Source organism: Coturnix japonica, chromosome 8 (assembly GCF_001577835.2).
Source record: "Coturnix japonica isolate 7356 chromosome 8, Coturnix japonica 2.1, whole genome shotgun sequence".
In the NCBI taxonomy this organism is placed as follows: domain Eukaryota; kingdom Metazoa; phylum Chordata; class Aves; order Galliformes; family Phasianidae; genus Coturnix; species Coturnix japonica.
In genome coordinates this window covers 6,292,346-6,320,337 of record NC_029523.1, presented here as the reverse complement: position 1 = coordinate 6,320,337, position 27,992 = coordinate 6,292,346, and the positions used below count along the sequence as shown (strand labels likewise).

Below are 27,992 nucleotides of genomic sequence, written 5' to 3'. Positions count from 1 at the left end.
CTCTTCTCCCAGGGACTTTATTTTTTTTCTTGTAAAGGAGTCTATTTCTTGTTTAGCAGTTTTCAGAGTTACTGCATCAACCTTTTAGCCCCGGTGCCAGGTTTGAACTGCAGCCACTGATCCCTGCTTGACCTTCACCAGGTCATGGGCACAGACATCCCATGGGGAACAGCCGCAGCTCCTGCCAGCCCCTGGTGGGGCCGTGGGGAAGATGCTGTGACCACTTGGCATGGTTTGGCAGTGAGACCTGGGTTTTGCTCTCAGCACTTCCACCTGTGGCTCATTAGGAAGATCAGGGGGTGATGAGCTCAGGGGGATGATCCGTGTACCTGAAGGTAGATCCTTCCCTTCCTCCAGACCTTCCCTCTCTTTAGGAAGTGATATGCCATGGTGCCCGTGAGCAGAAGGAAGTGCTTGGAAAGGTGCAGCTCACATCTGGGATGCTTGCAGGCAGGAACAGCTGCTGGGGTCTGCTGTCTTGCAAAATACCAGCTTCTCCAATTGCAGCGTTTTTCTGGAGAGAGGGGGAAAAAAGAATGTCATGGGTCATTTTTAGGGTTATTGAGTGGAGAGAACTGAATGACTGGTAGAAAGACAGGAAAAACTAGTTTGCAGTGTAGAAAATCATGGGGACCTCCAATCCCGCTGAGTGTCATGCAGCAAAGCCTGGGAGGGCAGCGGGGCTGAGAGCTCTGATAACACAGCAAGGAGCCAGGAGAAGTGCTCCATGGACAGGCAGTGTTGGGCTCTCCAGGCCTAAGGAGTGTCTGAGCTGCGCTGACAGTAAAATGAAGCCCAGAGGGAGGTGCGACGAGATCTCCTGGGAGCAAAATGAGAGCTACAATCTTTAGAGAAGCCAAGAGGGAATAAAAAGGAAGAGGGGTGGGAGGGGAGCTGCATTTACCTGAACAAAGCAAGAATGTCGGCAATAACGCAACTCAGCTCTGGCTTGCATGGGAGGCTCTGGAGAAGAGGGTGGGAGGCAAGGTGGGAAATTACCAGGAGCTTAAGAAAATATATATGTAAAAATTAAAAAAATAAAATCAAACTGTATCAGCATTGACTAATAATTTCCGGGCTCTGCGCAGATGTCATTAATGACCCTTTTTATTCATGCAGGAGTTCCCAAAGAGGAGCATAATGTTCCATTAGTAATAATTGAGAAAGTCTCCTGTCGGGATTATGTCAAAACCTAGAGATGTTGCTGCTGCCAAAACATTTTGGTGACAAACGTGTGAAGCGTTTGACAGTAGGTGCCACAGCAGGGTGAGGCTTCAGGAGGAGAATCCTAGGAGGAGGGAGGAGATGGCAGCAGGGTGGGAGCTGGGAGAAGGGCAGGCAGAAAACCCTGCACCCCAAGAGCTGCATTTGTGTGGTACTGCTTCCATCCCTGAAGGTACCCAAGGCCGTGGACGGGGCCATGGGCAGCTTGATCTGATAGGCAGCCTATGGCAGGAGTTGGGGCTGGGTGGGCTTTGGGGCTCATTCCAACCCAACCGTTCTATGATTCTAGCTGTGCCCTTGGCCAGCAGAGACTTTGTGACACACTTAACATGGTGCTTACCACTGGTGGATCTTAGAGAGCAAGGAAGTAGAGCTCCTTCCATCAAACCCTTCCCAGTTGCAACCAGGCATTGCAATCCCTTGTGCTGGACAGCAGATGTGGAGCCCTGTTAGACCACAGCTGGTGTTGAAGCAGCCACGGCTGCAAAATACAGGAAGAGCAGCAGGTCTCCTAGGCTCAGTCTGTTTCCAAGAAAGGGTTGGTTAATGCCTTGTGAGAGCCAAAATAACACGTCCCCCCTCTGTCCTCATCCCTTTCATGCACCCTCCCTCCCCCCAAGGTCAGCATGACACAGAACCAGGCGTCCCCACAGACAGAAGAACCTTGGCACCATTCACCTCTTTGGAGGGGTTTGGCACTCAGAGCAAATGCGTTGATCCCAGCCCAGCACGGGCGGCACGTGAAGCCATGAAATTTGGATTTGGATACCAAGCTGGAATGGGAAAGCTGCAGAAGGAAAGCTGCAGAAGGTGCCGATGGCTTGCTGCTTACTCCAAGGGCAGCAGAAGGGGCCAATGCCAAGCAGCTGGTGCTTCTCAGCCCTGCTAACAGCCATGAGAGCTACTCCGGATTTGTTTTGTTCATTGAGAGTCTGCCAAGATGTCAGCAGGGAGAAATACCCAGCCTCACCCTCCTCATCCCAGTGCACTGCACCAGGGTGGATGCACCCTGCTTTCTGCCCACTCCACAGAGCTGTGCCCAGAGCACCCCACAGCTGTGCCACTGTCTCCAGTGGGAGCACAGCCACCCCCAAGAATGGTATGGTGGCCGAGCTGAGCCAGCAGCATGGAAAGTAGCGTGAAGGCGGATTGCTGTAATTGAGCCTAGCAGGGGAATTTCGGTCAGGGGAAAGGCACAGTGCCTGTGCAAATGAGGGTGGAGAAGATCCCAGCCGCTCCTTTCGAGGACTAATGATGATGGGTTTTTGCAAGGACTCGAGCTGGCATGGATGAGAGCCCCCACAGAGTGCAGTCAGCCAAATTAAGCACCGGTTCTCCCTTGGAGAAATCCAGTCTACAAGAGTTAGTCACAGCATGCTGCCAGCCTGGGTGCAGCCTATTTAGAGAAAGAGGCAGCAGGCGAGGAGCCCAGCATCCTTGCAGGATTCCTGCTGAGCATTCAGCTAATCCTGGCTTTACAGCATGTGTTATTTCAATGGCAAGAGCCTGAAAAGTGCTGGCAAGGTGTTGCAGGAGGCACAGACAGGACAACACTCAGGCTCCTCTCATCACCTGGGGTCACAGAGCAGGTCTTGCGTGAAATTAACAGTGGAAGGCGAAAAATACATGGCTCTGCATGTGCAACACACACCTGTGTGTGCCCTTATGAAGATTCCCTTCTGTACACAGGGCACTGAGTCTAGTGGGCATGGTGGGGATGGGCTGATGGTTGGTAACCTTGGTGGTCTCTTCCAACCCTAATGATTCCACGGTCCTTTGATTCTATGTCTAAATGTACTCTACTATAAGGTCAAATATCTGCTTATCATTATTAACCATAAAGGATGCACGGCACCACACCAAATTCACAAAGCTCCACTGTCTGAAAGGCAAACACACCAACTACTTTTCTCCTTAATCAGCCTACAGAATTGCTTCTAATAGTTATAGAGTGACTATAAACAAGTTGCTCCAAACTCACTCCTGGCAGCTGAATCCAGAGAGAAGAAACACAAGGCACACGTTGCTGGTACTTGTGGTTAATTGCTGCTTTTTCTTTTGGGTCTACTTGTTTTGAAATAGTAAATGCAGAAAAAACACCTATTTTTCCTCCATGCCCCGTCAGTAGGAAAAGTGAAAAATGGTTTTATTCCCTGTCTTTTCTTTTTTTTTTTGTAAACAAGGAGTACAAACTGTTTTATAGTAACCAGATAAAATTACACAGCATTGTACTCAATGGGGGAAAATACAGCCCTCCGTGTGCTGACATTTCTACCTTTCCCACTGGGTGTGCATTGACATGACAACTCAGCATAACTCTGCTTGGCAAAGCGGTCAGGGCATCTCAGAGCCAAGGGCCCAGACCCAGAGCAAAGGGGGCAGGGGGGTGCTGGGGCACACAGGGACCTTCTGCCTCCAAGCCCAGCTCTTTGCTGTGCCCTGTGATGTACTCCCACAGCCCTTCTTGCTGAGAAATGCTGCTTCAGCAACTCCGTGTCTTCTGCAAAAGCAAGAAGTTTTCAAGGCGAGATTTCATGGCCGTCAAACAGGATTTCTCCCCTTGACCCTGAACTTCCTTCTAGGATGTGCCATATTTCAGCAGCAAAACATTGCTATAGCGTTTTATGCCCGTTCCAATGGCTACTCTGAAATGTCAGCTTTTCCTCACCATGCAAAGCAAAAACACTTTCCAGACCTGCGTTCTTTATCCAAGGGATGAGGGGGAAAAGAAAGAAAGGACTGAACCCAGAAGCCGGGCACAGCAGCCTGGAAATCTGCATGTTCTGAGCAATGGGTCAGAGGGTCGTGGCTTGGAGCTGCAGCAACTCTCCCACAGAGGGAGCTTCCGCAGGGAGCAGCCATGACTGGCAAGTTCTTGTCATCAGCATGGAGCTTTTCCAGGCACATGGGTCCTTTTCCATTTAACCCTGTTATAATGAAGGGGCGGGGGGGGGGGGGGGGGGAAGCTAATATTTCAGCAGAAATCAGACTCTGCAGCCTGCTGGCTTTCAAGTCTCCACTGCTGTTAAACAGCTTTCCATCCTACTGGGTACCACTCTGGGCTTGAAATATGAAGCCTGATGGACATCTATTTTTTTTACCCGTTTTTAGCTTATTTCCCTGCACACGGGCTCTGGTTCTTTCCCTATCAGGTCCCCCCTACCCTTTAAGCCGGAGGAATACCTTGGGGACAGCTGGGGTCTGGGCCATGCTGCCAGCTCTGAGGAAAGCTAAGGAAACATAGGGCATTTCCCCTGCAAGGCACTGGTGTTCAGGTGGCTGAGCAATGCCATTAACCAGGGAGAACTGCAGACACTCTCTGTTTTATGGTCCCGTGATAGGAGGGAGGGGGAGAAGCAGGGGGAAAACATGATCAAATCATTTGTTCTGCTGTTCCAACTTCTGGAGAAGGCGAGAGGGAAGATGCAGCTCCGCCCCACAGCTGCATTTGATCTATTGGGCTTTGAAATTAAACATTCTCCCCGCAATGGGCATGACTGAGTCCTGAGAAACACTTCTCCAGGCTGCTCAGGCTGGAGTCCTCCTCTACCTGCTAAGAGCACCCAAAGCAGCTGAGCCCCCCTGGTTTGGGTGCACCCCATGCATGGGATGCTCTCCGCACCAGGGCCTTTCCACCCAGCCTCCTTCCTAAACGCCTCGTGAATGAGGCACAGATAAAACCACTCTGAATCTGCACTGCATCCAAAAACTATGAGCCTGTTGCATTCACTGTGAGAAGCAGGAGGGGTTGGGGCACATAACTGACCATTTACCATCTGAACCAGAAAAAAAAAACCTCCATTTGCTTGAACAGATTTGGCACAAGCGTCCTCATTCACTTTAGAGTGTTTCAGCTGCAGAATGGCCAGGAGGATTTTCTCTCCTAATTTCAGCATCTCAAAGCCATACCTCCCAAAGTCTGCCAGCCTCAGCACTGCAATAAGCAGGTATTATCATGACGTTACTGTCTGATTTCTCTACTTGCAGCTGAACCTGTACCAGCACACAGACATCCAGCACATGACCAACGATGTTTTGGATTCATGAAAGTGCAATAATGGTGGTGAGGCAGTGGCTGCCATCCCTGCAGACAGCCAAGGTCAGGCTGGATGGGCTCTGAGCACTGATGGAGCTGTGGTGTTTCTGCTCAGTGCAGAGAGCTGGATCAGATGGCCTCTAAGGGTCCTCTCCAACTCAAACAATTCCACTATAGGGATATTTTCCCTTCCCCGGCACTCTGCCCACCTTCCAGGCATCTCCTGGGAGCTGCAGGTGGGAAGGCTGAGCCCAGCTCTTCAGACACCCCAGGATGCAGCTCACTCATCCCAGTTCTCAGGGAGCACCCAACCCATCTCTGTGATGCCCAAACGTTCTCCCCGGAGGCCATTGCTGTTAACCAGGATCCTCACCGACCTTAAAGGTGAAAACAAATGGGAAAAAGGCCCAGCACGCTCCTTTGGCATCATCTGCTGAGCGCTTCTCCTCTCCCCGAGCACCAAACCAAAATTGCAGCCCTCCTGCGACTGCTAATGTGCTTCTGGAGTGATCGCTCGTTACACTTGATGTCCCCTGCTAATTGTATCTCACCATGTGCCTTGGCTCATCTGATCTTCTCTCTGCACGCGCACGCTGCGCTTTTCTACTTGATCTTCATGGCCTGACCTACTTTCGATTTCCCCCAGGTTTATTGCTCAGATCTGAGCTCCGTGATCTTTCCCCACGCTTTTTCTCTTTCTCCTGCAACACCAGAGTTCGGACTGTGCCCATAATAACTGGCAACACCCCCTCAATTATGTTTGTTCCCAAGGATGTACTCATCCGCCCATGGATGGGTGACCTGCCCGTACTGGGCTTCCCAGTTCTGCTCATAGGTTCAGTGCTCTCTCCTTCCCCCCTGCCCAAGGCACCAGCTCAGCCACCCCTTCCCTTGGCAGAGGGCCCTTCTGTCTGCACATCCCCAGCCGGCCCATACCACAGAGGTCCCAGCCTCTCCCACTCTCACTAGCTGAGATTGTCACTCACACACCCCAGGACCCCTTACCCCAGGCAGCAATACCTCACACTGACCCAGCAACACTGCCAGCCACTCACCAACAAAAACTCCCTTATCCCTTATCTTGGCATTCTTCCTTTTAACCTCCAGCAGGTCCAACTCCCCTAGCTTTCAGCTCACCAGAAGAACATACCCTCAGCATACACATTTCCTCCCTGGAGCCCACACCTCCCCTGCTCCAGCTGCATCCTATTACCATTTCATCTTCAGAAGACAACCTCACCCACAAGCTGCATTTTGTTGCACCACCCCTCTTCCTCCCTCATTCAGCTCACAGGCCAGCAGCCCCCCTGCTCTTTTTTGCCCCTCCTTTGATCTCACTCTGAATAGCAGAGGTCAAGCTGTATGGCCACGGTTCCTTTCTTTTGTCTCTAAATCCCATGACTCAGGCTGGTCAGAGGATGGCACTTTGGGGGCTGTGGGAAGCAGCGCATTGGGATGCTCCATGGGGAGCCCCCATCCTGCACCCTTCCATTTGTGTTTGCCTCCACAGCCCAGTTCAAAGCCTGCTGATGATGAGTGAAATGCCCAGAGGGAGGGTGTGAACCATGCAGGGCAAACAGGCAGGAAGAGGGAATCACCCTTAAAACTTAAAGCCACCCAGCTGCCGGCACCGACCAGATTCACCTTCAGAGGCAGGATCCTGCCAGCACTCAGCGCTGAATCCCCAGCCTTGAGTGTCTGAGGTTTAATTACTGCAGCTTTGTTAAATCAGCACAGTTAAGCCCTTGTGTAATTGCTTTCTCCGGGGCCCAGTGGTGGTTTATTTGAGGACAGCTCAAGCCGATTCCCAGATGACACAAAGCAGCACCTGTGCTGTTTACTTCACCTCCAGTAACTCAGTTTAAACCCACACCTTCTGAGGAAGCCCCTTTGGAGGAGCAAGGCCTTGGCCCTTGCTCTATTCTGTGCCAGGAGAAAACAAAACAGATATTTTTGCTTTAGACACGTGATGCCCGATGGCACCCAGCTCCACCTGCTTACCTCTTCCTTACTCAGTGAGGATGCATAAGGCACCCCAAAAAGGAGAAATGTCCCTTTGCACTGTGGCAGGAGGCCACAGATGGGGCTTCCCGACTGCTTTTTGGGGAGAGCTTCACACCCCGGAGCCCACAGGAACCAAAGACCCTTCCACCACCTCGCCTGGCTGGGAGCACCCAGGGCACGTGGCCGCCCTCGGCTCCATCCCTGCATCCTGCAGCCTCGCTGGTTGCCACGGTTACGGGCAAATCTGTGCATTTTGCAGAGCAGGAGGGGGCGGCGGATGGGACTGGGGTGATGGGGGCTGTAAATGGAATGGCTGTAGCGGGAGGGAGGATGGTCACCTGGCCCTCCGCCGCCCCGCGGATTTGCATGGAGCTGACAAGATGACAAGGTGCAAATACGCCGGGCTGCTCGAGAGTAATTTTTACAGCAGCTCTGCCTTGTGCACGCTTTTATTGCAAAGAGGGTAATCGGGCCTCTTCATTATTGAAAACATATTTACTACCCTTTGGCCGCTCTCTCCCATTTTTGCCAGCCCCTTCCTTCCCCCCTTAACTACCCTGTCCTCCACGAGATATGATCTCATAAATTTACAGTGTACTTGCTGTCTGCAAAGTGGATGTTCAGTTTCATTTTTATTGGACTTTATGATACAGGCGGATTGCATTTTATTTGTTGCACTGCTACCAGAAACCCTGAAACCGTGGGCCCTTTCCAGGTAAATGCTGGCTGCGGGAGGATGGGGGACCAGAGATGTGCAGCAGTTTCTTACCACTCACCACTGTTTGTGGTTCCAAATAACATCTTTCCTGAGGTTTTCTCTTAAGCTCATCCAAACCTTGCCCAGCACGCTACAGCTCTGCCCTCAGCGTGACACCAACGTACCTCAACAAAATTGCCAGGAACCTCAGGGAATGGCAGCAACAAGCGAGGCAGTGAGGAGGTCAGCACTGCTCATATCCATGGAAACACCGCTGGCAGCCGGTGGGCTCAGTTGGGATGTCCCCTGCTCACTGCCCATGCAAACATCCCAGCACTGCCCAGAGTGCTGTATGATTATTGGGGCAGATCCGCGCCCTGGGAACCCAACACACTTTGATCCATTCCATCATGGGAGCAGCACGGTGGAAATGATCAACTTGTGTCGTTTCAGTCTGTAAAAAAAAAAAAAAGGCCAACTTATTTTTTTCTCTTTTTCCCAAGGTAACGGGGAGAGGCCAAGCAAAGCAGAGCAAAGCAACATAAATGATTTAGAACCCAACAATTTTGCCAGGGAAACGTTAAAGACGGAGTCTAATCCTTTCATCTAACCCTGGTCCTTCTAAAAGCTTTAAGCTAGGAGTTGACTCAGCATGTCAGTGCCAAAAAGATCCATTGACCTCGAGTTCAGTGCTGAGAAATTGAGAAATGTTCTTTTTAATGTCTATTCAATAAATACAGCATCACCCTCTCCGTGGGCTGAGCAATCCACTTCAAATCCATTACCGCACGTTCCTGCAGACTGACAAGTTGTCCTGAGACAATAGTGGCAGCGAGATGAAGTTAACCCTTGCTGAGGGGGTGTAAATCTTTGTAGCCACAAGCCTTGTGCTCTCCCAAGTCCTTGAAATGAGGGGAGGGGGTATCTGAATTGATGGCAGGCAGCTGCTGTGCGCACTCCTTGCTGGACCGAGGTGAGCTGCATCGGTGAGAAAAATATGCCCAGTCAACACAGCTGGGCTTCTGGCCATCCCCATGGGAAGGAGGGCAGTGCTGGATGCCTTTGCACCCCATCACTTCTGCACCCAGCTCTTGCTGGTCAGCTCAGCCCAGCTGAGTACCACCAGTAGGATGAATGCTGCTGAATCAAGGCTTTGTTGGGAAGCACCCCCATTCCCATTCCCATTCCCTGGGCATTTCCACCAGCATCAAGAAGTGATGCCTGGCATCCTCATCCAAAAAGCCACATCACAACAGAGGCTGGCCAGGAGCTTTGTTCCAGGCTGGGCTTCCTGTCCATGCCATGCAAAGACTTAGAGCAGCGTGACACCACCACATAACTATAACTGCCCCAAGGCCAGTGAAAGCAAGGACGTTTCAGTAGCTCCTGGTTCCCAGGTGAGTGCTCCATCACTGCCTACATGCATTTCAGCCTTGGATGCCCTGGTCATCTCTAATTCTTCCACCATCACTGGAGTCTGGCTCCACCAAAGGACTGTCAAAAGTCAGTCCCAGTTCACTGGGCTCAACAAAGAAGTGCTGGTCTCCCTCTGCTGAGGGTAGAAGGCATCAGCTTGGCCAGTTTGGCCCATCAGAGCTCAGCCATGGGCAGAGGAGAGCACCTGCACAGCGCTGGTAGGATCCTGCAGTTGAGTGGACCTTCCCTCTGATGGAAAGTCCCAGAGAGCTGCAGCTTCCAGCAGCAAGTCGTTAATGAAAATTATTGTCTTAGTAATGGTAATAATATAATAATTCCAAGAGATAAAGCTATAGTGCACAGTCAATCTGCAAGAAATTGGAGTGGAGGCAGCAGGGGAGCCCTACATCTCTGGTGTTACAGGCAACCACAGGTGTTTTATGGGGCTCTCCTCCCTGCCTTCAAGCTGCTGAGCTTTGGCTTGGCCATGCACAGCTGCTCTGGATGAGCAAAGAGCAGGTTGGGGTGGTTTGCAGGGTACCCAGCCTTTGCAAACAGCATTTTCAAGCTTCAAACACTCTGGGATGAAGGTCGCATGAGGCGGTATTTTAGGCTCTGCTGACTCAAGGAAGCCGTCCTGCAACATGTTTATCTGGGTCACGTTTACAAGTTCTCAGAACGATTTAGGAGGCTGAAAGTTTCAAGTTTTTCCTTCCCCCACCTGCCTGTACGTGCCAGTTGAAGGCTGTAGCAGGGGGCTGAGCTCCTCCCAGTTGGAAGGAACAATTTTCTTTTGCAGACACAGCCCTTCATACTTCCAAATAGCCAGACTCATGTAAGAGTGCAGAGCACCACTGTCATCCATATCACTGCCTACATCTGCTCCAGAACTCCCCCCTAATGTTTTCAGTTCCCCATGTGCACAACAACACATGGTACATATAGCCATGCTTTGGCCATGCTCATGGTGCTGCATGGGACTGGAAGCACTGAAGATGCTGTGCCCATGGCTGTATTCCACGTGAAGACAGGTTGCAAAGCTGGATTGTCACCCAGTCACCTCCTTGCAATGGTCACCAACACTGGCCCCTTCCACTCAAGAGACAACACTGAGATGCTAAGGGAGAGCTTATGACGGATCACACCTGTGGTCAGAGAATCACACAATGACTTGGGTTGGAAGGAGCCTTAAGGATCAACGCGTTCCAACTCCTGTCATGGGCAGGGTTGCCAACCACTAAGATATAGAAAAGGACCATAAAGAAAACGGACCAAGAGGTCACCACACCATGCACCAAACTTGCCCCATGCACAGCAGCCATGGGGCTGGCTTTCTTCCACCCAGCCTTTAGGAGTCCCCACCACAACACCTGCTGACACTACTAATCACCAGCCAGGCTGACACAGCTCGGTACAGCGTGCAAATTTCCTGATTGCTTTTTTGGGGAGGGACAGGAGCCTGCCTTCTCTCTTTGTCTCCCTGTTGAAGGATGGGCTCTGGGGCTGAAGTCCTGACAATCCAAGCTGCTGAAATGAATCCTCTTCAGTCTATTTACTTGATATTTACCAAAGTCTGCGATCAACAAGAAAACACATCTCAGCAGCTCACTTGGCAAGAGAACGAATTGAGGCAGCACTGCAGCTGTCATATTTATTTCAGTGGCAAAGCAGGTCAGGAAAATTGATAAAATTAATCATACAAACTAGCAAACACCGGGAGCGAAGGAGAGAGAGAACGGAAGGGAGAGAATGAGAGTGAAGGAGTGTTTGCAGCACCAAACTGCACCTGCTTTTATTTCTTCTAATGGATTTTTTTTTTTCTTTTTAATGCAATGTCACAGATAAAATTGGTGCAAGGTACATTATTTTGTAAGTAGGTTTAGGGACGGATGGTGAGATTACTGCGAGCAGATGCCTATTACCCCAGGGCTGAGCCCCAGCCACGGGCTTTGCAAGGAAATGGGAATCCAAGGACAGAAGTGATTTTACAGACAGTCCCCATAGACCTGGTGGGGGGCACCTTGGTACCATGCTGCTCTGAGTGCAGTGGGTTTGGGCTCCAGGTGGCTCCACTCAAGGCTGTCCTCACAGCAGGCTTATAGGGCCACGTCCCTTTGGCTTCTGCTGGTGGCTGCATCCACCCCAGTGCAGAAACACCACAGCTTCCATGGGACTGATGGCCACTGAAGGCAGCACCCGTTTGACGTGCCTGGGCAGCCAAAGAGACACACATTCCTTCCGGACAAACCACACTGAGGTCTCCATCTCACTCTTTTCCATCTTAGAAAGATAAACCTGGATCAAACCCCTCCATCTACTTTCTCTCTTTCTCTCTCTCTCAGTTCCAGACCATGTTTTACATGTAAAAAGAAAAAAAAATTGCCATTTGGCACTGAGAAGTTGAAGGGTACATTTCAGAGATGTCACCAAATGGCACCTTGGCATTTCCACCCTTTAGATTTCTCTCTTAAAAATAGTACTCACAAAACTCAACCCAAATTCAAAAATAACACCGGTTCCTCTGAAATGTTCTTTCTCCTCTTTGCTTGTTTTTTTTTCTCCCTTATTTTTTCCTCCTGTTCTCTCATTATCTCTCACAAACTACAGATTCACTGAAAAACATTTCTGCTCTAATTCTGAGTCCATTTTCTGGCTTTTTGTCCTCCTCCTCCCCAACTCTCCAGCATCTCAGCACACGTCCTTGTTCCTAATGTCAATTACTGCTCTCACCACACATGATAAAAGCAAAGCTAATTAACCAATAGAACAATTTGCCTAATGACGTGGTAGATTCTCCAACACCTGCAGGCTCTAAGTCAAGCCTAAATGTCTCTCCAGGAGAAGTTGTGCAGGGTGTGGGAATTCAGAGATCAGGGTCTCAGACCCACAAGGTGACCCCAAGGCAGGGATTCCCACCTACCCACAGGCTGTGATCCCAAAACACATGGCACCCGCCACTTTGGGTGTGACACAGTTGGATATTAGGAAGCATTTCATCTCTAAAAGGGTGGTGATGCAGTGGTACAGCTGCCCATGGAGGTGGTGGAGACACCATCCCTGGAGGCATTGAGAACCGTGGAGATGTGGTACTGAGGGATGTGGTTTAGTGGGCATGGATGGGGGTTAAAGATTCTATGGGCTCATGGATGGAGAGCAGTGGCAGTATTTGAACAACCCTGTTTCTCCTGCTGCTGAGGGGATCCTGGCCCAGGGGGACTGCAAACCGCTGGCTCCCAAAGTCCTCAAGCCTGAAGCTAATCACCTCCCCATCTGGGAATGGTTCCCATTAGCCCCACAGCCTTGCATCTCCAGCATCACTAGGGACAGGGCTGCCAAGGGCTGTAACAGTGGAAGCAGCCTTTGCTGAAGCTGGCAGGGGCCCCGAGGAGGTGAACACAGGGGACAGCCACGAGCCAGCCAGATGCCACCATAAACACCAACACTAAAACCAAGGCTGCCGTGGAAATCACAAGAGTTAACGAGCATTTTAGGAAAGAAATCCCTCTATAAGATCTTGCTGACAAGCGCTATTAAATATTCATTCTATAGACTGTGGAGACATCATTAGACACATACGTTCAGGCTCTCCACACTCCCGGCTCTGGCATTTGTTTTATGCTGTGCTGATGAGCTAAGGGGCTAACGGAGCTGCTCCGAGGCACCTCATCTTGGGCCAGTCCACCCCTTCCCCACGGATGGGCAAGTGAGAGGCTGGGCTTGCTCGCACTAAAATATATACGTATACACACACACGCATATATATTTTTGCATACATTTGTGGCGACGGTACCATTCTTTTTAACCAATCCGTCCATAAATGTCACCGAAAATCCCAGTCTCCTTTTATTAAACCTGAAAAATGCGTGCAAAAGTAAATAACAAATGACTGATACAGGGAGAGGAACCAGCGCGTCTGCTGGCGTCACCCTCCCTCCCTCTCCCCCTCCCTCGCGCTCTCTCCTCGTGTAATTTGCATTAATAAAGAGGCTGTTCCTTGTCGGAATGTGTTTCATCCGGTTTAAAATCCCAGGGCGATCCACCAGGAACAGCTCTGGGAGAATCCGACTGTCAGAGCCGACAAGACAAATGAATCCCGGTGTCAGGAGCGTGTGGTTCAACGATGACAGATTGAGAAGAACTGTCCCCCTCTCGACAGGCGGGCTTCATTTTCAAATTAATAAATCTGAATAAAATATTTTCCCTTTCATTACGAGCCGAGCCCGGATGACAGTTCCCGTGACAGGAGGGAGTCGCAGTGTTGATGAGGAGACTTTGCATGAATTCCACCTGGGCTTCTTCAGCTTTATTTTTACCTGCAATTCCAGCCCTGTTTACTTCGCTCCGCTCCCTCCTCCCCTCGCTCTCCCTCCTTCCTTCTCTCCCTTCTGTTCTCTCACCTTCTCCCAGCCTTCCTCTGCCCCTCTCTCCCCTCCTCACCTCATGGGCCGTGTCTCCAAAAACCAAATGAGACCTACAGATGCCACCCCAGCCCTGTGTGCAGCCCCAGCACCTTGCTGGTCATTTGGTCTGAGAGCCCCAGTGACACCACGTTGCAATGAGCCACCAGGAGCTGGGGATAAAATCCAAGCTCTGCTTGCAGGCTACGGGACACTGGCAGTTGTCCCATGTGTGAGAAGCCCACAATCACAAGAGAGATGGCCAAGTCCTGGAAGAAAAGCACTTGCTCCAGAATGTGCCTTTGAACACTACGGGCAGGCAAAAGGCAAGGTCATGCAGCAGCGTGCTCATGACTCTCAAGTCCCTGCTCTGCCTCTGGATCCCACCGTGACCCATAAACATGGCAGGAGAGCCCATAAGTGCCTTTACTGCTGTGCATCCAAAAGCAGCAAAGTGGCCCACTTCCCATGGACACCATGCAGACTATTCAGCAGTGCTCCCAACATGAGCACAATGACAGCCTGGCATAAAGGCCTGAGAACCCTCTTTCTGCTCCCAAAAAAATGCCCTATAGAAGGCAGTCCTTCCCAGTGCCCCCACACAGGAGTCAGCCTTCTGTATGGGCAGCTCCAAACAAACCCCAAACCCTGAGGTGAGGGCTGTACGGCACAGAAGTTCACTCAACTTTAGGTTGGATATTAGGAAAAACTTCTCCAGAAGAGTGTTGAGGCACTGGCACAGGCTGCCTAAGGAGGTGGTGGAGTCACCATCCCTAAAGGTGTTCAAGAACTGTAGAGATGTGGCACTGAGGGACATACTTAGCGGTCAATATTGGTGGTAGGTGGACAGTTGGACCTGATGATCTTAGAGGGCTTTTCCAACCATAATGATTCTATGATTCAGTGCTAAACTCTAAAATTCAGACCAAAGCCACGACACGGAGCGAGCAGAAAGACAGCGATGGGAAGCAAAGCATCTGAGCTCACTGGGGAACCGTGGTAACTGCAGGGCATGTTACAGAGAGAGCCAGCAGAAATGGAGGCACCGTCTGACTCTTTGCGAGCCCAATATCCCTCCAAAGAAATTAGAAACATTCCAACAGCTATAGCTGTGCCTGACAGTAAATTTGATTAACTTGCCTGTGGAGTTAATGATATAGAGGGCCGTGTGGATTTTGTTGTAAAGAACACAGAAAAGACAGATGAGAAAATGAGAAAACAAGAAAGTAAATTTAAGCAGCTGGAAGCTTTAACAACTGGCATGATAAATCCAATAAAGAACTGCTCGATAAAACCCAACCACTGGAAAGCCAAACATGGTTTGGGGAGGGAGCGCACGGAGCTGGATGTGCTTGGGATTCACAACCCGGAGTGCACAGCATTGATGCTCCTGCTACGGCTAAGCTGCGCCAGCAGTGCTAAGCCAAGGAGCAGCCTGTTCCTCCATTGCTTTTCAACTCTCAAACAAGTTTCCTTTGTGGTCTTCTCAGGACCAGGTTGAATCTGCTGAGGCTGACGTGAGCGTCAGGGGATTCACACGTACAGAGCCAAACTGTGCTAACACTGGAAGACAGCACGGCATTGGACACGCTTGCCAACCAAATGTAGAGCAGGTATTGCCAAGAAGCCTGGAGTAAAACCCGACATTTGTGCAACCATATTCTTAAAATCTTCCTTCTACAAAATGTAATTCTGCTGAATTCTACTGGAAGTCCCAGCCAAGAAGAAAACCTCAAAGAAAACGATTGCTGAGGATGGCATCTCCACTTGTTCAAGCAGTGAGAGCTATGGAGCATAGTTGGAACATTTGTTGCTAACCCATTTGTTCAAGATGACCCACTGACTTACCTCTGAATTTGCAGTTTGCAGACCAATGTCCACATCACTGCACCACCTACATCCAACTTCAGTGGGTCACCATCAATCCTAAGGACTTTGCTACAAATAACAGTGAAGACCAGCAGCTCCAGGACTCAGTGATCATTATGGGTCTCTTCCAACTTGGGATATTCTATGACTCTAATGGGGCGAAGGAAGGCAGAGCTTATTTCCTACATATCTCATAGAGGCTGTGTTTTAGAAGGGGATGGGTGCATACAAGGAGGCAAAGCCCCATAGATCTCCTCCTCCAGGTGAGCAAAGGAACAGTCTCGCATGCAGATGAAGAAAGGTGGAGGCTTGAGCAGCTCTGAAGATAACTCTTGCCACTAATATTTTAACCCACCTTACACTCTCAGTTGGGTTTGTCCATAGTAACCTGGGTTAGAGATACAGAAGGAGCCCAGAGCCCCAGTTTGCTGCTGTCCCCCAAATTCCCAGGAATACCTCCCAGGTTTCACTTCAAAATTAGAACTGGTCTCTGAGTGTGAGAAAAGCATCACCATGAGCTGCATTGTGATGAACTGGAGACCTGCTGCCACTGTGGGTTTTCAGGGCTCTCCAACAACCTCAGAGGGGGCAAGGAGAGCCAAGGGGTCCTTGGGAGCCAGCCCCCCCATTCCTGCCACTTTCCTGCAGCCCAGCTGCCTGCAAGACCAAACGGCTGGGAGCGTGTGGAGCACTCTGAATTGAGCTGTAAAGAATGAAGGTGAAGTTTTAAGCCGCTAGATTCATGGCTGGGATTTTTATACACACATAAAATATGAATCTCAGTTGTATACAAAGCTGAGCCCATCGTGCCAAAAGGATCCCAGTCAAGCAGGCCTGTAAAATGAAATCCTCTCGGACTAATTTAAGGAGACCTGAGCAATATAAATTCTGGCCTGCTCAAATGCAGGAAATAAAAAAAAAATCTGACTTGAATACAGGCTGCTCTCAGCGCACTCAGCAGTCCCAGTGCACGAGCACTGAGAAAACTGAAAAACAGAGCAAGAAATTAGCTCTGGAGTTGCAGAAAACACCGCTCCAGCTCCCCGTTTATACCAGCCTTGTGGGCCTAATGAAACCCTCTTCGGTCAAAATTTAAGGCAGAGATAAACTTCTCAATAAATAAGGGGCGATCGTATTTGCTGATTCCCAATGACTTTCCTGACCTGCACAGCCCCCTTCTGCTGAGTGGTTATACGCAGAGAAAATGCTCATAAAATACTTCTTATGGCAGAAAATATTAACTTCTCCACCAACTAGCGAATCTTGACATTGCACAACATCTCCCATAGGTTCCTCTGGTTTTAATGGAGGGGTCTCCAATGGTTGGCATCACTGGAGGCCGGAGGACGTGCGTGTTTCATTTGTGCCCCAATAGAACTGATGAGTCCTCAGAGAGCTGTGTGTGCCACATCCCTGCAGTTGCCCAAGGCCAAGGTGGATGGGACACGGGGCAGTCTGACCTCGTAGGGAGCAGCCAGACCTCAGGGGAACTTTCAGGTCCCTTCCAACCCAACCATTCTACCCTGTGCCAAATTCCCCATGCCGCAGAGACCTGGTACAGTTGGGAGCATCACAAAGCCTTTCTGTAGCCAATTAAAAGCAGGAGGCATTCAGCAAAGCCATGTAATAACGCAGAGGATGACCTCCAGCAGCAGGGCAATGCAGAAGCATGTTTTTGGGGCTATTTTTCTAAGCTTTTTCCATTGAGAAAGAAAAGAACAGAAGAAAAAAAACAACAGAACTAGCCATGAAATAACTCCCTAATGAATGCATCGCTTCCACTCCAGAGCTTAAGGCGACTTCCAGCCCAGACCATCTTTGCTCCTCAGGGCCTTGGAGGAAGATCTCCTCTTGGGCAGCCAAGTAGCAATTGGGTCACAGCACAGGATTATCTGCTAGTAACAAGCCGCAAATGTGCTCTGGGACCAGTGATTCATTAGTGCACTTCATGGTGACATATGAACCAGAACCCGAGGGAGCCTTTATTTCTGCCCTCTCTATCCATTCAGTTGAAAGACAAGGGAAAAGGTTCCAGCCCTGCACTGATTTCTAACGCTGATCGAATTAGTGCTACCCTACAACCAAGGCTACTAATCAAGGACATCGGGGAGAAGGTGTGGCCTGAAGTGCAGCAAGGCCCCAGGTCCTGAGTCACATTGCAAGACAAGTCCCTGCTGTTAGAAATGCTGGCCAAAAAGGTTCTGCAAGAGGACAGTGCTGCAGATGACCTACTGCAGTCCCTGTGTCCCCAAGGCCATTATCAATGGGGAGCTGGCACCATCCCACCCACCTGCCCAGGTCTCCATCCTGCCCCAAACCCTCACATGTGCACCATGGTGGTGACAAGAGGTCCCAGGAGCAGGACACTCCTGGAGCGGTGCAGAGATGCACTGTGTGCCTCCATACTAAGAAGAGGTGTGAAGAAAAGCCATTCTGGCAGCAGCAGGACTCGCCAAATCTACCCAAGCGCCCGTGTTCAGCTCCACATCCTGGATGTGCCAAGGCACATGGACTGCTCCAAGACTCTTTTCCAACTACTTCAGTGTGTCCAGTGCAGCACACACAAGCCTTTACAGCCCAAATCTTGGGGGATTTTCTGAAAAATACCCTTCACAGAGCAACCTCAAAGTCCAGCTCAGACACCACAGCTTTTCCCCTTCGCACCCTTAGAATCAGGTGAGCTCTGCCCAAAGGCTTCACACCAAACCAGCATGCATCTGAATGCTGACACCAAGCCATCAGCCACTCCTCCTCAAGGGAAGTGGCTTGCTGGTTCTCATTAGCCAGAAAACACCTCATTTCCCAAAGCTTGGAGTGTCTTGTGAGCCCCTCTGCACAGCTGAAGCTGAGACACATAGATGCCCAGGGAAAAGCCAGGGCTGATGCTACCTAAGCACATCCCTCACCGATTTAACGTTCCTATAGGAGCTTTAAATGTTTTATTCCCTTCCTTTGATGCCATTTGATTCTTAACCATAATGCTTCATTGACTTCATCTTATCTTTTCCCCCTCCACATTGCCTATATTGCTTCGCAATGCAAACATAAGCATCCACTCCACCATGGCAGAATTACTGCCCAAATCCACTGGGGTTGTTGGTCCAGTGGTGGCTTGGAGCTGCCCTGGGGCATTGGAGCCAAGATGGTTTCTCTATGATGGGGTAAGAGCAGGGTGACCACAGGTGAACATGAACCCAAGGAGCTCCTCCAGCCCGGATGGCCATGGCAGGACACATGCCCTACCAACACAGCAGAAAGGTTAATGGGATCGCCTCCTTCCAACTCTTGTCGTGGTAAATGTGGGATTTATAGCCACGCTAAAACACTGACCTCTATCTGTTTTATGCTGGTCATTAACTAAGATTATCTCACACCAGAGACTTGCTATACCAAAGAGCACTGACATCACTAACTGCTATTAAGTGTATTATACTTAAACCTCATAAAGGGAAGCAAAAAACCATTGTCAGCAGCGTAAGGAAAAGGCACATTACCAGGCACACTCAGATTCAAAAAAAAAATAGAAAGAAGAAAGAGCAGTTGCCTGCAGCTCCGTGTCTGGCATTTCACAAGCACAACATTGAGAAAAACCCTTGAAAACATTTCTGGGTTCAGAAATCTCGCACACTGACACCCAAACACCCCACAGCTGGGGGATGATGGCCATAACACGTCCTCAGACCCCATTGCCACAAGTGCCACATGCATGGTCACAAGGAGCACCCACCTCCCCACGGCCCCTTTGTGCCTCCCCCTGCTCCCTGGCTGTTTCTGGGCAGTGGCATACTTGTTGACTTGCTCTTTTGGTGACATCTTTTAATAAGGAAATGTGTCTCTTAGCAGCTTCTTGCCTAAGGCTGTGCTTAGTTAAAGTGTAAAATGTCAAACTTCAGCAAGGATGACAATAGCCCTGCTGGGCGAAGAAGAACCAACCACTACATTATTAGCTACCCAGGGGAGAGGGGAGGAATACTGACCCATTCCATGGAGGAAAACACTGCAATCCCCACTCACCCATCCTCCCACACGAGCCCAGCATCCAATCAGCCTCATGCACTGTTGGAAATCTACTTCCACTTGATCTTTCCAGCAGCCAAAGCTTGTGACTAAATCTCAACAGAATGCCACATCCTTCCTATCAGAGCAAACTCTACAAGCAGACGTGTATATATACAAAATTACATGTGTGTATAGGGGGGCAAAGCATCCTGCTCTCTCCCATTCTCCCCACTGCTGCTGCTGGTGAACCTAGAGGGCAGACAGCCACAATCAGTACCACAGTAGGCAATAGCCAGGGGTATGTGCCAGAAGAGACAGGTCAACCAAGGGCTTGTTTGCAGAGGGGAAGAAGGCTTCATTAGGCTTGTGAGTCTTTGGGCAGTGTTTCCATGCTGCTAAATGACTCACCCCTATTACATTTCCCTTCACACTCACTGATGTACGTAGGTGCGACCTTTTCATCTGGAGTGCACGTGGTGGGGACTAAATGATTGGTGTCTGGAGCTGCAGCAGGGCACAGTCATCAACTCAGCCCCAACCTTTGGAAGGGAGGGGACTTTAAGATTTGAGGATGGACAACGTTCACCTTCTTCATCCCTCAGTTTTCCATACCAAGACCCTCGCACATAAGTAATGATGGGTTTTTGGAGACCAGAGCCCTCGTCTGGATCAAACCCTGAGCCCCAGCTAAGAGCAGCCCTTCTACTGGCTATGTGTAGGGAAGAAGACCTTTGGATGCACAGAGAAAGAAATAGGTGATGTCTCTACTAGTCCATTATGCCACCAGGTTCAAGCTGTTACAAGAAGGGGAAACCTCTGAGATGTTCCCCCCACTTGGCCCAAAGTCACGCCACAGACACAACCCTAATGAGCCACAGCACCTTCCTGCTCCATTGAACACCCACATCCACAGCAGGGTCACTGCTTGGGTGCACCTCCAGCCCTCAGACCCACAGGGAAGAGTGAGGACTCCAGCAGAGCCCTGTTCAGTCCTCACTGCTGAGCAGAGACCAGAGATCACCAAACACCAGTAACAAAACGTATATGTGTGTGTATGTGTGTGGTGCACACGTGGGTGTCGTGTTTTCCCAGCTAACACATGTCAGGATCTGTTTAAGCCTCGCTTTATGCTCAAATGTCACCCTGCCAGAACTCATTACATCCCATTTATTAATTAATTAAAATATATTTATACAGAACAGGCTTTATGAGATGGAGATAAAAATAACGTTTTGAGAGCTGTCCCCCGGATGGGGCTGGTGCTCTCTGATGGCAGCAGCAAGGACAGTGGCCACAGCCTTCCCTGTCAAGTGCTGACTCGCAGGGAATTGATGATATGGAAATTTGGTAATTAAGGCTGGGGAGAATTCAGAGGCAGCTCTGGAGCTGGTGCTGGGCATGTAGCAAGGCAGGGTGGCAGCCCCACAACCTCATCCCTGCCATCGGGTGTTGGGGTGACCACAGCTCCATATTGCAGGGAAAGCCCAGGTTAGGAGAGGAGGGGCAGGCAGCAGTTTGCTGTCAGCTTTGAACAAGCACAGGGATGCTCAGCTCTATGTTCAGGGTACAGAGGAAAGCTGGCTGTGCAGCACACAGTGAGGTTGCCCTTCACTCCCCCACCTCCTTAGGCAGTGCCACCATTTCCTCCAGGCTTGGATTTGATGGAGACAGCAGAGTACCTCCCCCATGGGCAGGGATGGGGGGTGGCCCTGCAATACCCATGCACCAACCACATGTTTTTGAGAGAAAATTCAGCAGGAGCAAACAGAGCCCTCATCACCTCCCAGCCCCTCACCTACTGGCCACCATCCCCACAGGACATGGCCATAAGAGCAGAAGGCTCCAAACACATTATCCAGTACTAGCATGTGGTAGAAACCAGGTCCCTGTGTGGTTAGGTGGCAGGTTGGTAGCTAAAAACTCAAAGAGCAAAGAAGCACCATCTTCTCCATCCCCAAGATGGCCAGTCCTTCATTGCCATCTCCATCCCCAAGATGGCTTGTGCCACACCACCCAGGACAGAGGCAGGGAATGGAATCCAGATCTCCCAGACCTTCCACAAAATGAGGACACTTCCATCCTCAGCGTTTCCCACCCTCAGCCCCCACAGCAACACACTCTGCCACCACAACACTATTTCTTGGAAGGACCTGGTCCTCTCCTCTGGACATGAGCCAGTGCAGCTGTGCTGACTTTGGAGGATCTCTGCCAGCTTACTCTGGCTGAAAACAGAGCCATTTATAATTTAGATAAGAAAATACACCTGTAGATATGAACACAAGTAAACCCACTCTACTTTTCTTACGTAAGCAAATACGCCTTAGCAGATCCTGACTGTATACTGGCCAGAGATGAGAGCAGCAGGAAGGGCCTGCAGCTCTGTTGTCTTATGGAAGCAGGGAATAGAAAACCTGACCCACAGAAGGGTTCAGACTCACGACGACGTGGGCATCAGCTGAGGACCTGGCCCTGCTGAACCCAGTCACCATACAGAAACCAAGCCACTAAGTCACCTCTTCCATCTGAGCATCACATCTTCCAGCACTGATGGAATGATGCACCCCAGACCAGCACACATCCACGCACCCCAAACTGCCCGCAGCCCAGCTCCCAGCCCACATTACCAGCATGGCCTGTGCACTCTCTTGCCCCCAGCTCTACCCACCAAATCTCAGCCCAGCAGACTCTTTGCTGCACAGGGTTCACGGCGAACCATTCGTCATCCCCTGGGCTGGCAAGGAAACCACACGCACGAGGGAAGAGCTTCCCTGACTCAAATGATTCTCATTTTTTGAAGGGCAAATTTTCTTAGCCTGCCCACTCAGTCTTGACAAGGACAGCAGGAGCCCCACCACATGAATACTAATGGCACCGGCGGCAGGGACACGTGGGGATGGGAGCGCTGGGGCTGGGCACTGCTGGCGGAGCAGTGGGGGGAGAAGCAACCAAGGCACCCCGACAGGGAGCATCAAAACCCCCATGGAATGCCCAGCCTGCAGGGATGATGCCAGCAGCTTTGGGTCCATTGAGTGCATTAGGTGCACAGGGCATGGGCATCACCAGTGGAAAAGGGTTATGATCCCACCAGCACCGTCCTTTGGCCTTGACCCCTTCTCCCCCCTCCTACAAGCCACTGAGATGTCCCTTGTGCTGAATTCTTATTCAACTTCAAACTGACAAACTGTTTTTAATCTTTTCTTTCCATCCAGCTTGGAGATTGGGAAGCAAAAATCAATACAGGCTGGCAGGTGATCAAGCGGCTTGACAGCAGCACTGCAGAGAGACACAGAGAGAGCAGAGGGAGGGTGAGGACAGGAGGGAAGACGGGGTGACCATGTGCTGCATTACTGGTTCTGGCTGCGAGCATCCTGCTCATCCCCATAGGTATGGGGCAGCTTGATGGCAATCAGGAGGAGAGGTGCCACCACACCTCGCACCTCTTGGTTTTAATAGAGGAACTGATCCCAGTCCCATTCCTTCCATTCCTTCCCTTCCATCCTGCTCATGGGTCCCCAGTCCCAGTCCCAGCCCTTCCTCCTCCCCCTCCATCCCCAGTCCCGGTCTCTTTCTTCCATCCCACTGTGGGTCCACAGCCCAGTTCTCTCTCCTTCCATCCACCCCATGGGACCCCATCCCCAGTCCTTTCTCTTCCATTTGACCCATAGGTCCCCAATCCCTTCCCTTCCATTCATCCCACTCATGGGGTCCCCCAATTCTTTCCCATCAATCCTCCTCTTCCATTCTGCCTAAGGGCCCCCAATCCCTTCCCCTGCATAGATGCAAGTCTTGGTCCCTTCCCTTCAATCCCATTCTGCCCCTAGGATGCTGTGCCCAGAGGTGCAGAGGGAAGCAGTGGAGCACAAGGACGTGGGTGACACCCTCAGTGCCCAGTCAAGAACAAAACCTTCAGAGTCACCCTGGGGGAGCAGAAGCTCCGTGCCCCATGGGGTGGGATGCATAAGGAGCTGGCTTCCTCCATCCCCACCTCGGCTGTCTCGCAGCATTTTCACAAGCAGTGGCTTTGCTCCAAGAGCCCCCGAGAACGGAGCTGACATTTGAAAGTGATCAGTTTAGGAACTTCCCCCCACTCCCCGCCCCACTCCCCTTCGCATCCCCCCCTTCCCGTTGTTGCTGCTCCTCCGAGCTTTCATCATCTAACTCGGTAAATCTCCAGGAAATACGGCTGTGTTTCTGTTGTCACTTCTGATCAGAGCCATGCCAGCGGGGTGGAGGAAGTGGGGGGAGCGCAGGGAGGGAGAGGAAAAAAGATCGCCTGGGGCCCCACACGGAGCCGGCATGCAAATGAATGCCAGCTCCGTAAAAATAGCCCCAGCAGTCACATTTTATTACAACCAAATTATTGGACCTGGGTTACGGGGAGCTGGCAATGGGAAAGGAGAGGGAGGGAGGGAGGGAGGGAGGAAGGGGAGAGGGAGGGGGGTCAGGCAGCATTTCTTCTGATATTGGAACTTAAAGGGTGCCAAGGGGGCATGTCACCCTCCCACAAGAGCCAACTGTAGGGCTGGGCAATGAGGCTCCACCTCTGCCCCCCAGTTTGGGGACACAACGCTCAGTGCTCCCTGCAGGACCCCTATGCCTGCTGCTGTAGGACACCCAGGTGCCTCCAAGCTGGAGTGCTGTGCCACACAAGCACAGGGTGAGTCACTACCTGGGTACCAGCCAGAGAATCTGTTCTCCCCTGCTCCATCCCAAGGCACTTACAGGACCCATAAGCCCTGTGTCCTGAGCAGAGAGATGGTGGCATCAGTACATGCTGACATGGCACCAAGACAAGCAAAGGAGACATCCTGAGAGACTGTGGGAGCAGAAGGGATGCACATCCCTCCTACACAATTCTGCCATCCCACACACCATTTTATCACATCAGTACGTTTTACACTATCACGGGGCAGGGCAACAAGGTGCAGGGCCAGCACTCTCAGCTAGTAGTGGGATCTGCCATCCTAGGAACACTTCTTCACATAGTCTTCCCTCCCTTTTCCCTCTTCCTCTCCAGTTTTGCTGATGTCCCAAGGCTCCCATTGAGAAAATATCCCAACATCCACAACAGAATTGCCACCAGCAAGATCCATCTGCTGGCCCACCGCCATCATGCCCACTAACCACATCCCTCAGTGCCACATCTCCATGGGTCTTAAATATCTCCAGAAATAAGAGAAGCTCCAAAGGCCTTCAGAGGAATGAAGCATAGGGAAGAGCTTTGATATGGACCTTCCTGCTGGAAAACCAGGCTTGGAGATCATTTGGGAAAGGTCTGACTCACTGTTCTGAAATGCCCAGCACACTCCTGCTGATGCTGCAGGGCAGATGAGATGCCAGCCAGCTCCGTTAGCACCTCTGTGGGACCGCCTCGCCATTAGTGGCATCTCAGCTGCAGAGCACGGAGGGAACGACATATGGGCAGGAGCTGGGGACTGCTTTCCCAGCCTCTCTTTTTAGACCATAACTGCATTTGCAAGAGGATCCCAGAGCCGCAGTGCAGTTCTTATTCGGTGCTATTAAACTTCATTAACTGATATATAGTTTCGTGTTGACTCAACGACTCTTAAACCCTCTTCCGGGGGACTTCCCTGCACACGCTGTAAATTGCCAGTAACTGCCTTCCAGTGGGAGCAAGCTGCTCGAGCGGAGCATCCCAGGTCCCTTCTGCAGGCAAAAAGCCAAACGGATGGGAACAGAACAGGTTCCCAGCCCCACAGCTTGGCAAGGGACCCCAAATCCATGGGCTCAGCCCCATGAAGACGCTCAGAGGCACAGGAGCCACTTGGCCAGCTCTGCTCCAGATTTCAGGAGCCTCCCCAGCACGTTTGAGATCCTCAGTGGAGGAAAACTCAAGAACAAAAATTCCTCTCCCGTTGATCAAAGCGCTCCTTTGCCACGAAATTGACAGCTCTGCTTCCAGCTGAACGCTTTCAAGGTTCGCATTGTCTTATGTAAACTGTAATCCAAAACGATCTCAAACCCAAAAAAAAAGCCCTCCGAATGCAAGCTCTTGGCTCTGAGACCAAGTGGGTCATTTCGGCAGCGGTTCCTTTTTAGCTTCTCCCCCTTCTCCCCCCATTTCCCTCCCTCCCCAAACTGCAACACAAGTGAGGCCGACCTCCTTTCAGAGCTTCTACTTTGATGCTGTGCGCACGCAGATGGGACGCGTTGCTGCACATTCCGACACTCTGGGGTAGCTCTGCTCATGCAATTATTCAGATAATTTGCCAAAATTGGAGCAACTTTGCTTGCAAAGCATGGGCCCAGGCAAAGAGAGAGCACTCTGCCCACCGCAGCACAGGAAAGGCTGCGGTATGATGGGTGATGGGCTCAGCACCAAGAGTGCTTCAGGGACAGCCCTGCATGGGCACAGAGGCGGCAAAGGGACAGCATCACATGCAGGGTAATAGCAGAGCTGTACAAGTGACAGGCAGCACCACTCCGGCCACAATTATCTCAGGCCACCATATCATCAGAGAGCACATTTCTGCTGAAATTATAACGTGTCTCCTCTGATTATGCTAATTGTTAATAGGGATTCTAATTCGGGGCTCATTTTTCACTGTTAGGAAATAAACAGCAGCCGCTTCATCGCTTTCCCTGCCATCCCCAGGATCCCTCCCACCAGCGCTAATTGAAACGTCCCCACACCATGCTGACATCGCTGTGCCCCTTGTCATAAAATCAATGGCTCTCCCCTGCCCAGCTCCTGTCGGGCCACAGGGCTCTTCTACTGCTCACCGACTACATGGCTCACCATGGTTAAGCCACCTCCTTGCATTGCCCAGCTGTGCTGCCACAAGCATCCTTTGGAAAATGAACCACGCTAAGTGGGCTTGATGGGGTTACCAACCCCGTGATGGCCATTGCTGCCACAACAAAATGGAGCTGTAGTGATGGGGAGGTGCTGATCACAGTCTGTTTTAGATTACCTAAGGTAGTCTGGGTCTAAAGCATCCCACCAAGGAGGATAGGAAATATCAGAGACGAATGGCACCAAGGCAGAGCTCCCACCGGCTGTGATGACAATGGAGCCATGAGAAACTATTGAATGCCCCAGAACATCACCACTCCCCATAAAGAGCACCAGAGGAGGGTCCTGAAGGTACCTAGGCCATGCCCACATAGATGGTTGGACATGATGATCTCAGAGGTCTTTTCCAACCTTAATGATTCTACACCCAGATCACTGTCAGCAGCTGGGCACTGAGAAGGGCTGGGAAAGATGTGGGAAGCAGCCCTTCTCCTCACAGTCTATCTGCTCCATCCTACCACCAGGTTCCTCCAGGCTGGACCAGAAGCCATGCCACACAACAGGAGGCATATCTACATGTTCACTGCAGGTGATACTATTGCAATGGACAAAACTAAACTCCAACACTTAAGAAAGAGATGCCTCAAAACCTGGCAGAAGCTCTCACTGCTGCCTGCACCCTGCAAAAAGCCAGCAGAAGTCCAGGGAGGAACCAAACATGCAAAAGGGGCCTGGAGCAACAAAGACCTGGGCAGCATCTCTTGGCCCCACAACTAAGCAGCAGCCCACAGCAAACCCACTCAGTCCTCCCCAGTGCCCCACTTACAGTTTGTGAGCTCAAGCAGGTGTCTCCGAGGATGAGAGTTCTCAGAGGGTGATGAGGCACTTGCAGGGCTGACCAGAGCTGTGGGCGCTCCATCCCTGGAGGTGCCCCAGGCCATGGATGGGTCCCCGGGCAGCCTGAGCTGCCAGCTACAGCAGGTGGTGGAGTTCACAGATCCTCAAGGTCCTTCCAACCTAAGCCATTCTATGACTTCACAATCCCACAGCTTTGCTTTCCCCAGGCCTGCCCAGAGAACGGTGCCAAGCCAACAAGCACCTCAAGTCCACCTACATCCCTTTTATCTCCTCCCCTCCTTCCTCCCAGCCACACCACACTCAGCTGCAACACCTCACTTAGTTCCCAATTACAAAGCAGGTGTTGCCCTTCTCTTTCTGGTCACCTGCAATCCCAGATTGCTTTCCTTTGTCCTGAAGTCATGGAAGAAGACATCACCAATTGGGGTTGGGTGGCCCCAAAAAACGTCATGAAAGCTCTGGCATCTGTGGAGAGAGGAGGCAGGGGAAGGAGAGAGAAGGGCTGGGGCAGGTTGGGCAGAGGGAGAGTTGATGCAAAAGCCACTGTCTGGGAGCCACAAGCATCCTGCTGGCTGCAGCACTGTCAGCTCCAGCCAGAGTGAGAAGGAGATGCCAGTCCTGGGGTGCATCGCTTTTGCATCCCCCCCACCACGCCACCAGCAGCAGCACTGACAGCCAGAAGGATTGCTCATTTCCCACAGTCCCACAAGGTAAATTAAAGAAAGGAAAAGTCAA

General features: G+C 51.0%; 1 long non-coding RNA gene across 1 annotated transcript; it reads right to left on the bottom strand.

Moving 5' to 3' along the window:
• Window position 1: 1 nt before the first annotated feature.
• On the bottom strand, window positions 2-27,992 carry LOC107317292. The gene is made up of 5 exons (XR_001556806.2): window positions 27,226-27,992; window positions 8,147-8,415; window positions 1,565-1,746; window positions 905-963; window positions 2-514 (listed from the first exon to the last, which is right to left on the bottom strand). It is a non-coding gene; the product is annotated as an uncharacterized LOC107317292 (long non-coding RNA).